The sequence below is a fragment of the Ascaphus truei genome, chromosome 2, assembly GCF_040206685.1.
Source record: "Ascaphus truei isolate aAscTru1 chromosome 2, aAscTru1.hap1, whole genome shotgun sequence".
Taxonomy (NCBI): Eukaryota; Metazoa; Chordata; class Amphibia; order Anura; family Ascaphidae; genus Ascaphus; species Ascaphus truei.
The window spans coordinates 67,927,998-67,938,479 of record NC_134484.1 but is presented as its reverse complement, the minus strand read 5'-3'; the positions used below and the strand labels follow the sequence as shown (position 1 = coordinate 67,938,479).

At 43.9% G+C, this 10,482-nt stretch overlaps 1 long non-coding RNA gene across 1 annotated transcript; it reads right to left on the bottom strand.

Annotated features, from left to right (window-relative positions):
• Nucleotides 1-1,741: 1,741 nt before the first annotated feature.
• On the bottom strand, nt 1,742-8,257 carry LOC142488515 (uncharacterized). Its single transcript, XR_012799461.1, has 2 exons — nt 7,091-8,257; nt 1,742-5,734 (listed from the first exon to the last, which is right to left on the bottom strand). It is a non-coding gene; the product is annotated as an uncharacterized LOC142488515 (long non-coding RNA).
• Nucleotides 8,258-10,482: the final 2,225 nt, after the last annotated feature.

Below are 10,482 nucleotides of genomic sequence, written 5' to 3'. Positions count from 1 at the left end.
GAGCAGTGGAAGATGTGTCTACTCACTTTGTCTGATGATGGTAAAAGAGAGCACACTTTTCTTTCCAGACAGGAACAAGCCAAAAGGGCATACTAATTAACAGAGAAGGGCAGGGGGAGAGGGCTAAACCAATCTCAAACTATGAGCATTGGCAGATTGCCAAAGCAACTGACTAATGGCTTGTGGAAAAGGTGATATGTAATAACTATGTTGCAATTTACACAGCAGCACTGGCTGCACGAACAGGTAAAACATGAAACTTTCCCTGGGGAGAGCTCAAAGTCTGAGAGCAGAAAAAATACACAGAAAATATACAATCCAGTGGCAGTCTTTGTGAACGACGGTGGCCTGTGGTGCTCAGCAATCATCAAACGCGTTTCCCTAAAAGCTTCCTCAGTGATGTAGCTCAGTGGGGACATGATATACTTATATTGCGATCTAAATTGGTGCTTAGGTGTTGCAGCTGTCAGATAAGTGCTACTCTAACTGAAATCAGTAGATGCATACAATCCAATGCACTCATATTACTTACACTTAATAACATACAGTAGAGTGTGTATTAAAATAGCTATATTACAGGCATAACATACACCAATGAGGTGGAATAGATTAAAACAAAATGTTAACACTTCATAATGAGAAGGTATAATAATTACTAAAAAGAGCAGCAATAAAATATAGATAAGGTTTTGGAATAAAAGTAGTCCACACTCCAGATGTTACATACAATGATAGAAAACCTAATATATATCAGAGCTGTACACATCACATAATATTGAAGGATATATGCACACAATGATAACATTTAAAATGCAGGGAGTGGAGAAGAATGTCAAAGGAAGGCAGCGTTGTCCATGTCTATATTAAGTCCTTTCGGTACTAAAGTCAACAGGGTGAAAATCCAAAAGGATTCTCTCTGGGATATTTTCTGTACAAAATCTCCCCCCGCTAACCCCCCCCACCCCACCCCCCTTCAATCATGAATGACCTGTTCCATACCCCAGAACTTTAGGCATCCTAGATCTTGGTTATGTACCATTTTGTAATGTTTGGACACGCTGTGAGGGTTTCTAATCCAATAATAATATTCCATATGTGTTCCCCATCTCTAGTTTTTAACTTACGTATTGTTCTGCCCACATACTGGAGCTTACAGCTGCATTCAAGCACATAGACAATTCCCTTGCTACTGCAGGATATATTTGATTTTATTGTATAATTAATTGATGAAGTTGTACAATTAAACTCTTATCTTCGATTCTTGTCTTTTATTATTATTACATACCCTACAATTTAGGCACTTGAAAAAGCCCTTTGATGCTTTACTTAACCAGCAATCTTCTTTTTTTGTCTTAAGGTAACTCGGTGCCAATTTTTGTCTCAAATTAGGAGCCCTTGAAAAGATTACATCAGGTTGATCTTTAATAATCTCCCAAAAGCACTCATCTTTTTTGAGTATATGTGTAGCACTGTCGTGTGTCCCCCCCCCCCCCCTTCCTCCCCTCTGGGAGATGTTGCTGCTGCTACAGGTGTTTGTGGTGCGGTCATACCTGTGAGTGTCCAGGAGAGCTGAGTGGCCCGCGATAGTGTGGGGAATAGGACAGTCTTTTGGTGATACTGATGTTCAGCTCAGGGTGTCAGCCCCTCCAGCTTCAGTGGGCTCCAGGATTCCCGAGACAGTCCCCACTAAAGCAGACTTCTTTCACACCCTTGCCCAATAGACTGAGAACTCAGGCAGGTATATATAAACAAAAGGGCTTTATTCGCACACTGCAGATGGTACACACACACAGAGGATGCAGGGGTCACAGAGGATTCCAGGTCTTTGGATGGTGCTTGCTCTCTGCTATTCTTGAGACCTCCTTGCTTCCTCACCCCAGGAGGGTGGTGTAAGGACTATGGACTTGCAACTGACCCACGCATCCTCCCGAGCACCACCGCGCACGCACTGGGTGCCAACTGACCGCACTCCTTACCTGACGTGCAGCAGCGCACATACGCGCCAGGATGGCATCATCCGACGCCGAGAACTTAGGCTCCACCTCCGTATCACGCTGCACACTACCTGTGCACGGCTCTCGCACATGTCACGTGGCCACGCCCCCAAGCTCCGTGTCAACATTCTTTAAGCTGCACAAATAGCTACACCTGCTCGTTGAGCCTTGGACCTATCACAGCCGCCACGGAGACTGCGCCCCGCTCCACCCCCCTTGGGGATTGGCTGATCCAGCCTATTTATGCTCACCAATGTCATAGGCACATTGGCTGAGAATAGATACTTGTTACCTGTGTTTACCCTTGCTGGTCCTGCCTTGTCCCTGTCCTGTGTTTTGATCTTCTGTGTACCGAACCGGCTTGCTTTGACTACTCCGACCTCTGGTTCCTGATCTTGGCTATCTCAGACTCCTCGCTCCTCTCAAACCCTGACCTCCACAAAAGTACCTTCTATGCTCCGGATATCTTCTACGTTGAACTCGGCAAGTATAAAGACTACTCTGATCTCTATATCCCTGACACGGCTGCCAAGACAAACTTACACTCCGGACGTGGCCCCCGTGCCTGTGACTGGTGTTTATTACTACTTCCATCTCGGTACCGGGGTCTCGTCTTGTTTGTGGTGAGCACAGCGTGACAGGTGGGAGCTGGACTGACTATAATTTGGTCACGTCCTCCCTGAGGCTCAGAAGGGGTGGGCACAGGATCTGCACCATGATAGGCCGCACACAGATTTCTATGTCACCACCACTTCTGTCACTCAGAGAGTCAGCATAGCCTGTCACAGCATGTAGCTACTAAGGGCTTACGTGACAGGGGGTAGAGAGGCAGTCTGGACCAGCCATGCTACATATGCCAGTGCTTTTTTAGAATTTTTGTAATTTTACCTGACTGATTACTAAATTTAGTTAAGAAAGGAATAAATTCTCTCTCTGTGGTTGGTTTAATTTCTTGTTTTCTATACACTAGCATAATAGCCCTATCAATAAGATCTACTTTGTTAATTGCATCCTCTATTATTGTTTCTTGATATTTTCTGTAATATATTACAGCAAGCAGTGAATTCAGATGCTTAAAGAGGAACTGCTCAAAAAGGGAGGACTATGAGAGCCAAATTAAATCCATGAAGAATACATTTATTGACAAAAAATATCAAGAAACAATAATAGAAAAGTTGGTATAATGTTTAGCCACATACATTCGTATTAGTTTAATCAACATATTTAACTAAATAATTAAAATAAAGAATGCAGAACAAAATCACAGAAAAAGTTATACGAAACTGATATGGGTAACATACATACAGGACAACCATCACCATGGCCTGTTTAAGATGAATTTCTCCCCCCTTCCCTCCATTATTGTGGCTAAATCTGTCTGTACATTGTCCCAAATGAATAGTATTAAAACTAATGTAAGCATTTTCCTTTTCTACCTTACAAACCGAAATAGCAAGACCTTTTCCACTTACGTATAAACAGAGCGTGCAACATTTGTATTATGTTGAAAGATTGGGTCTGTAAATTCTTCTTAGCTAATCTTTAACCTGCAAAATAGCAAAAGTCAATTTACATGTTTGCACCGATTCTTAACCAATAACATTTGTAATCTTTGGTTTCGGATTAATGAACACCTACAGAAGGTTAACACTTAAGACAGTTGCACTATTAGACAAATACTTTAATTAGCCAATTATGTACATTAGTGTTCCATTTTGGCCCATGTATTACTACTTACAAGACCAACATAAAAAAAAGGACATTGCTGGTACTACATTTGCACAAAAATCAGATGAGGTGACTTTTGATTAGTAATGTGAGAGCATCAAACACAGGCCATAAGGTTATGCAGTAATGCTTGTGTTTAGCATTGTTAATGAAGGACTAATGACCACTTAATTTACACATACATGCCAGGTTTAGTTACCTCTCAACACACAGATGTATAACACATTATATGTATTCAATATTGGCGATATGGTTGCCAAACAACCATAATATGGACATTGAAATAAGCTAAAGAACACTGTGATTAAAGATCTTAGACCCAATAAATAGCCAATACATAAGTATCAAAAGCTATCAATACAAACTCTTATAAAAAATTGTAGTGCAAAATATAATGTACAAATTTCGTACATTTATACATTATTTAGACCAGCTAACAATTTGTGTTATATTAGAAGTATAAGACAACTATATTGTAGAAACATAACGCAACTTGAAACAGAATGGCGTAAAAGCTCAGTAATGCCCATTTTTAGTCTCCATGCACACCATGAACCCCCTCTCCTGCATGTATATAACAGCCATGGGTGAGGTGAGATTTATTGGGAAAAGGGTAATAACATGTTCCTGGGCCTACTCCCCCCCCTAGTTGTGTGCTCCCTAACACCTTCAGCAGGCACATGAGGATTGGCCTCCATTCGCATCTATGTTGCCTGGGAGATTATGGCTTAGTGCAATGTTGAACATTAGGAGAGAAAAAGATCCCATATTATACACTCCCCTCCACTGGTGATAAAATACCAATTTTATTATTAATAAAGAAAAAAAAATAGTTTAAAACCTAAATAATAGCGCCTGGTATGATAAAATAACAATTTTATTTATAGGGGAGGGGAGTGCATCTTATGGGACCTTTTCTCTCCTAATGTCCATAGTCTCTATCCCAGATAGCACCACTCCAGAAAGTTTAATCTGTTAGCTGAGCAGGACCAATTTTCCCCCTCTTTCCCTTTCCCTATTGAATTACGTAGTGCAATGTTGTGCAGAATGTAGCAAGCAATAACTGTCAGCAAAAATCACAGGCGAGTACTGTAGGGCACTATCAAATCTATCCAGACGTCTGAACCGACAAGTCCCAGTTGTCACGGGACTATAGGAGTGCTCACCACAAACCGGACTGGACTGCGAGGCCGAGGTGGGGATACAGGAAAACCACCGCCCTACAGCCGCGTGAGCGGGTCCGGTAAGCAGAGTAGTGTGGATAGCCTGGGTCGGGGCAGGAGAGTGTAGAATCGTAGAGGTACTTGCCAGAGTCGGGGTCGGAGAGATCAAGAGTAGTCAAAGTCCAAAGCCAAAGTCGAGGAGAGGAGAAGGTAGAAGTCTGTAAGGCGAGCCGGGGTTCGAGGATGCCAGAGGTCGGGAGTCCAGATTCAAGCAAGGGTCTGTAACGGAATACAAGAGCAGACTGCGAAGTAGCTTGTAGCAAGCACAACCAGAGACTGACTATGCTCAGCAATCAGCTTTGGGCTGGTAGCACTAAATACTGATAGGAGCCAATGAGAACTACCAGCGGTGATGTCAGATGAAGGTAGAGCGCTGATAGGCTGAGGCAAGATGCAGGGCAGGTGTGGGAGGAACAAGTACATTGGCGGCAGTGGAGATGGACATAGTGGCATTTTCACGTGCGTGTGACGCGCGCAACACGCGCGACAGAAGGGGAGGCGGGAGCACTCCAGGAAGGAAGGCAGAAGCCGTCGACGCGCGCGGGGGTCTGTCCCGGTGGGGCGCATGTGCGGGGTGGATGGAGGGAGAGAGGAGAGACCACGGGACCGGATGCCGCGTGGCCCGGCAGCGGAGGTAAGGACAGAAGCGGACGCCGTGGGTGGCGGCCTTACACCAGTGTCCCCTCAATGACTCTGTGTATGGATGTGTGTGCCGCATTACAACGTGCTTCTGCAGGAGTTTGAGGGTTAGCCAATCGGGCAAGGATCCGTTTCCATATCTTGCATCACCTGTAAGAGAGCAAGAACAGATATCAAGTCACATTTTACCATGTAATTATGTGGTTAATTGGGTAGGTATGTGTAATGTGCTATCACATGAAACAGTGGTTAACAACAACACTCCTCCAAAAAAGAACCAACGTGTCGGAGTTTGATGGTATGCCAGCTTCATCACAGGTGTATTAATCACTGGCTGATACATACTGATTGAACCACCTGTGTTGAGGCAGGGATATCCTTACAAAATGACGGCTTTTGCTTTTAAATGAGTCAACCTGAAATTTAAGGAGACATGGGGGAAGATTATTTTAAAAAGGTACTTCGTAGGAATGCGTTTGTAACCCCTCTTTATTTTACCTCAGATTATATAGCCTATCACTGAGGTGGGAACCTGAGGCCTATAGGTTCCAGTTTAATTCTTATAGTATGTGGTACATGTTGTGTGAGACTGTAGTGACTAGACACAACACAGTGGTAATGAATTATAACAAACATTATATACACATATAGTTATTGTGATTGAACCACCTGAGTTGAGGCAGGGATATCCTTACAAAATGACGTGTTGTTGGTTGTTATATAGGATTGGAGTTGAACAATAATGCACTACATAAAAACAGTAGAAAAGCTAGTGAAAAGAGCATGCATTTAGCTTCACCAAAAAGTGAGAGACTATTCTGTGATTGTGAACATTTTCAATACATTACAATAACGTTTGTATGCAAGTGCAATTAAAACACTCAGCTGTTTTACATGTCAACATTTATAACCTACAATTAAGTGGCACAGTCCATTTGGCATTCCCTTTACTCACCCAACAGCCATCCTGTGACATATTTATCCGCCTCAAATGCACAGAATACTAATGAGTGACACAGTATATAGTAATCTTGACAGGAACCTGCATACTGTATATGGCTATTGCCGAATTTTCTTGTGCACATCACATACGAACTGCACATTAAGGGAGGGGTAAGGTTTCTGGTTGCAAAAACCTCCTCTCTTTTATGAGGTGGGGTCAGCGCAACATGTGTGCAAACAATTGCACCCATCACATCTGGTGACCCGGCTATGTTGTAAAAGCCAATCCTGAGTTCCTGCCAGTCTATCTGCTCACTTGGAAAATGTATATAATTCCTAGTGATTCCATTCAATGCGCATAGAAACTGGCTAAGAGCACGCCAAAAATGTTAGCTGCGAATCCCTGCCTACTATGTCCACAGTTGACTGAAAAGAAACGGAAGTGAGAAAATGTAATGAGTACAACATTTTAACATGGCATGGGACGGCAAGACCTCTGCCGGTCAGGGGCTCTAGGTCTCCCCTCAACTTTCATAAAGAGTTAAAATGGCTTCTAAACTCAACCTGTATCTGCTCACAACCACCTTCTCTGTGAGGCCGTCCAAGGTAGTTCTGGGCCTATAGACGCATGGCCTATGCCCTCGCCAAGTCCACGTCTACTCTCTCTTGCTCTGCGTCTCTGTTGTATGAAGCACACATTCTGAAAGAATCCATGTTGACAATGAGGAAGTGAGTGTTTGTGTGGGGGTTTAACTAGCCAGCTAATTAGGATTTGGCTTTTAAATGAGTCAACCTGAAATTTAAGGAGACATGGGGGAAGATTATTTAAAAAAAAGTACTTTGTAGCAATGCGTTTGTAACCCCTCTTTATTTTACATCAGATTATATAGCCTATCACTGAGGTGGGAACCTGAGGCCTATTGGTTCCAGTTTAATTTTTATAGTATGTGGTACATGTTGTGTGAGACTGTAGTGACTAGACAAAACACAGTGGTAATGAATTATAACAAACATTATATACACATATAGTTATAATTTGTGGTATTACATATCACATATGTAAGGAGTGGCTCAGTGAGTAAAGACACTGGCTGGCATTGAGTTTGAAGCAGGGGTTCAAATCCTGGTTCAATTCCCGGTATCAGCTCTTTGTGACCTTGGGCAAGTTACTTTATCTCCCTGTGCCTCAGGCACCAAAAACATAGATTGTAAGCTCCACAGGGGCTATTATTATTATTATTATTATTATTATATGAATCAGTACGGTGACTCTTAATCTCAGAATCACTCCATACACACATACTTAAACTATACCAACAGTGCGAACGCAGCGCAAACAAATAATAACTTTTATCTCTGTCCATCTTCCCAATCATGGGGTACTGGCCTGTAGATGCTGGTGTGCTAGCACAATCGTTGTAGCTCATAAACTGTGTGTGTGTTGAAGGACTGGTGCTTCACAAAGATCAAACTGTGATGGCAATATAACTGCAGCTTATATCCTTTGTGGGTCAGCCTGGTGTAATTCATGCACATCTGGGCTCCCTAATCTCTCTCTATAGTAGCATCTGTCTGCCTGCTTCCCTCTGCACTGTCAGGTCCTGGTCCCTGCTGGGCCCTGCTGCATGCACTGGTCAAGTGGGGCAATGATCTCTCTCTCTCTTTGCAGTTCTCTCTCTCTTAGGGGTCCTGCAGGACTCTCTGTGCAGGATGGGCCTGCACACCCTCACTCCCTCAGCTCCCTTTCCAACTGTCACCAACTGTCATTACACTGGCTAAGCACAGTCACATGGTCCAGTGGAATGTAATTCTTAAAGGGGCCATGTCTTGTGCTGAAAGCAAACACAGGGGGTTACACGTTTATTTGTATAGATATTTTAACAGGGTACCCTGTACCCTCAAAATATTTGCTATTGTACATCATGACTTAGAAAATACTGCAGAATGGCATACATTAAAATAGAATACTTGATTAGGCACATTTAATCACTGACGACATGTTGAGCACCCCAGAATTGATGTGTTGCTTTTTGTGATACTAGTTCACATCTATTAAGCTGCTTTCGACACCCCTGGGGTGTCAAGAAAAAAAATTTGAGTTTGTTTTAAGCGGATTTAGCATTGGTACTTAACAGAGCTACTAGAATTAGTTAGTTGAGACATTTTGGTCATATCGCTCGGATTTGAAGAGCTAAAGTGAAACCGCATCAAATAAAGCCTCTCTCACATGGTTTGGACATGCGACAATATATTACAAAATACTGAAATCTGCATATCACAACTCACAGCTACTAGAATATAAGAAGAAATTTGTTTAATTGATGATTCTACAAAGATTGATTAAAGATTTTGATATGAGCGATAAAAAATACATTGTTTTCATAAGTTACTGTTCATTTGTTGAAAGGCTACTTAATGAGCATCAAACAGGATTTGTTGCTAAGACAATATTATATTGTACACAAGATCCCTGTATATAAAAAAAAAGTATGTTTGCAGTGATAAACTACTTGAGCTTCAACACCAAAATGAGAATCTGCACAAAAAAGTACTAATATCTAAATTAAGTGTCCAGCTTTATTCAACCAGTAAACAGTAGCAATAGGTATACCACTAAAATGAAATGGATAAAAGAACAACTCTGTGGAATAAAGTATAGATAATAGAAATACAGTAGTAATAGTATTATCCATAAAATTGCATCTGTGTGGCAGGGTCTCCCTCTGGGCTCACATTAGCCCCTTACCTCCGCTGCAGGTGGGAGCATTGCGGGGGTGTGCGGCGGCCAGTGGGGGAGTGCACATGCACCTCTGCAGGGCGCCGCCATATTGGATTGCATTGCACATGCGCGAGGTGCTGAGCATGCACATTGGTAGGCAGGCGAAGCAGGCATTAGACAGCAGGCTCCGTGGGGAACTAGAAGCCCCATAATGCAAAGTGGCAATATATCACATGGCGCAGATCAGCCAATAGGGCTGCAGCTTCCCCTGGAAGGGGAATATAGAAACAATTTTCATGCGGCAGCCACATTAGTCGGAGCTGGGATGTCATCAGGGTAGGGTGTATGTGTGCAGGTGTCTGTGGCACCTGCACTAGGCCAGATACCCCCATTAAGCCCCAGCTAGGCCCCGACTCCCCTCAGCTTGTGCTTGCTGCAGGGACAGGCCCATAGATAGGGACACTGCCCCTGTAGTATAACAGTGAGGGACAAAGCCAGGATGCAGCTGCATTCTGGCCTCAGGTGTTCTCGGACCAGACACCCATCCACTGCAGAGACTATACACAGTGGTACAATCCATGCGGGACCCAGCCGCCATAGAGGCGGAGGCTTCGCGGGTTACTATCACGGATCCGTGGATCCCATCACAAGCACAGCATCTGCGTGCCTGGGTGTAGACACACCGGGCAGATACCCAACTAAGTGCACCAACTCACCTTCACCTTTGTGGACAGCGCTGTCTCACACACTTGGGTGGGTGATTCTGGGAACGCTGGGAGGTACGGTGCCCGGAGCACCTCAGTACATTGGGGTAACCCCACAGGGGTATGGACACAGTGTTGGGAAGACATGGTGAGGGGTTGTAGCCCTGTAAGGCCTAGTAGTATCATTGTTTATCATTGCTGCCTAGGCCTAGTTCAGGGAAGCACTGCTCCTGGACCCTACCTACTCCATTGCCTCCTCTGTCAGGACTGACTCGCTGGGTTTTTGCACTCCATGATATCCTCCTCCGTCCCCCTGCATCTACTCCTGAAGATTCTAGAACATCTAGTCCTGCTGTACAGTATCTGCGGAGCCATTCAAGATGGTCGCCGCAACTTACACTGTGCGTACGCACCTCGTCGCAGTGAGCATGCGCGACAAACAAAATGGCCGCCCTCACAATCCCTATCTGCGTGGAGCTCCGGCGACCTCCGATCAGCCAGGCAGCTGACCCCTCCCACCCCCCGCACCGGAG